The following is a 2,023-nucleotide window of genomic DNA, read 5'->3' as shown; positions in this document are numbered from 1 at the left end:
GTTCCCTTTTCTGAATCTTTCATTCACTGTTTGCACGTATAATCATCTGCTTCTGCCTACACTTAGTATCACCATGCATTCACTTTCACATTTGCTTTTATTTTTCCGTCGGTGGGTCTGGGTAGCCTTGGCCCGGACTCTGCCTCACCAAGACAACATTGTGTAATCCTAAGAGGGAAGGCTCTGCCTTCCTCTCCATAAATGTGCATTTCTGCCCAACAACTGTTCCCTAGGCTTGCTTTGTGCAATCCCGAGGGACAATGATTGTTGGCCTAGAAAATTGCACAATGCAGTCACTGAGCCTGTAGTCATTGCCATCTGGAATTGCACATTGTGCAATTCTAGCAGTCAGCAGTCAGCTTGGGTTGCACATTGTGCAAATCCAACAACCAGTCTTGCCTCCCAGACAACCCAGACTTCCTTTTGCGCAGTTCTGGCAGCTATTCACTCAGCCTCCCAGAATAAATTGTGCAATCTTTGCTTATAAATCCCCAGGTATGTGTTATGTCATTCCTCTAATTTGCATTGGTTTTCGCTGACAGATTTCTTGCCATGCATGTCACTTTGTCTCTAGATCTTTCAGGTGTACATCCGCCTCTTAGTAGCATAGGATCAATGGCCTCCAAGAGAGTATGATCAAAGGACACTGATGGAAGTGCAACTGGAGCAACAGTTGAGTGAGTGTCCTCAAGTCTACCGATCTATGAAGATACCAAGCTGATTCTAGACAAGGACATCAAGTTGAAATGGAAAGAGGTCAATGATGCATTTAAAGACATGTTTGTGGAAGACCTCGAAGACCGCTAGGCTCGACTGACAAGGGGGCTGCCATCATACATAGGTTGTTGCTTGCGAAATAACATATGTAATATAGCACTCGATGAATGAATGGTTCAGCTTGATCTCCTTCCATACTTCACAAGCAACAGCTAGTTCAGGACTCCATTTACAAGCTTCACAGATCACTTCATTACCTTCACGAGCAAGATCACGTCCTTCATTACGAGCTTGTACACAAGCTTCTAGAGCAACCCGATTAGCTACTGCACCAGGTGCATTTCCCCAAGGATGTCCCAAAGTTCCCCCACCAAATTGTAGTACGGAATCATCCCCAAAGATTTCGGTCAGAGCAGGCATATGCCAAACGTGAATACCTCCTGAAGCTACGGGCATAACACCTGGCATAGATACCCAATCTTGAGTGAAGTAAATACCACGACTTCGATCTTTTTCGATAAAATCATCACGCAGTAGATCAACAAACCCTAAAGTTACATCTCGTTCCCCTTAAAGTTTACCTACTACAGTACCGGCGTGAATATGATCTCCACCGGACATACGCAATGCTTTAGCCAGTACCTGGAAATGCATACCATGATTTCTTTGTCTGTCAATAACTGCATGCATCGCGCGGTGAATGTGAAGAAGTAGGCCGTTGTCTCGGCAATAATGAGCCAAAGAAGTATTTGCGGTAAAACCTCCCGTCAGGTAGTCATGCATAACGATAGGAACTCCCAATTCTCTTGCAAATACTACCCTTTTCATCATTTCTTCACATGTACCTGTAGTAGCATTCAAATAATGTCCCTTAATTTCACCCGTCTCAGCTTGAGCCTTATTAATTGCTTCCGCACAAAAGACAAAACGATCTCCTCAGCGCATGAATGGTTGGGAATTTACGTTCTCATCATCCTTAGTAAAATCGAGTCCACCACGGAGACATTCGTAAACTGCTCTACCATAGTTTTTGGCTAATAGACCCAATTTTGGTTTGATAGTACATCCCAATAAAGGACGACCATAATTGTTCAATTTATCTCTTTCAACTTGGATACCATGAGGTGGACCCTGAAAAGTTTTGGAATAAGAAGGGGGAATCCACAAATCTTCCAAACGTAGAGCCCGTATGGCCTTGAATCCAAATACATTACCTACAATGGAAGTGAACAAGTTAGTAACAGAACCTTCTTCGAAAAGGTCTAAGGGGTAAGCTACATAGGCAATAAATTGAGTATCCTCTCCA

The sequence above is a fragment of the Pinus tabuliformis genome, chromosome 6, assembly GCF_031772625.1.
Source record: "Pinus tabuliformis cultivar Carrire ecotype Pingquan chromosome 6, CPIR1, whole genome shotgun sequence".
NCBI classification, from domain to species: domain Eukaryota; kingdom Viridiplantae; phylum Streptophyta; class Pinopsida; order Pinales; family Pinaceae; genus Pinus; species Pinus tabuliformis.
This window is presented reverse-complemented; position numbering follows the sequence as displayed.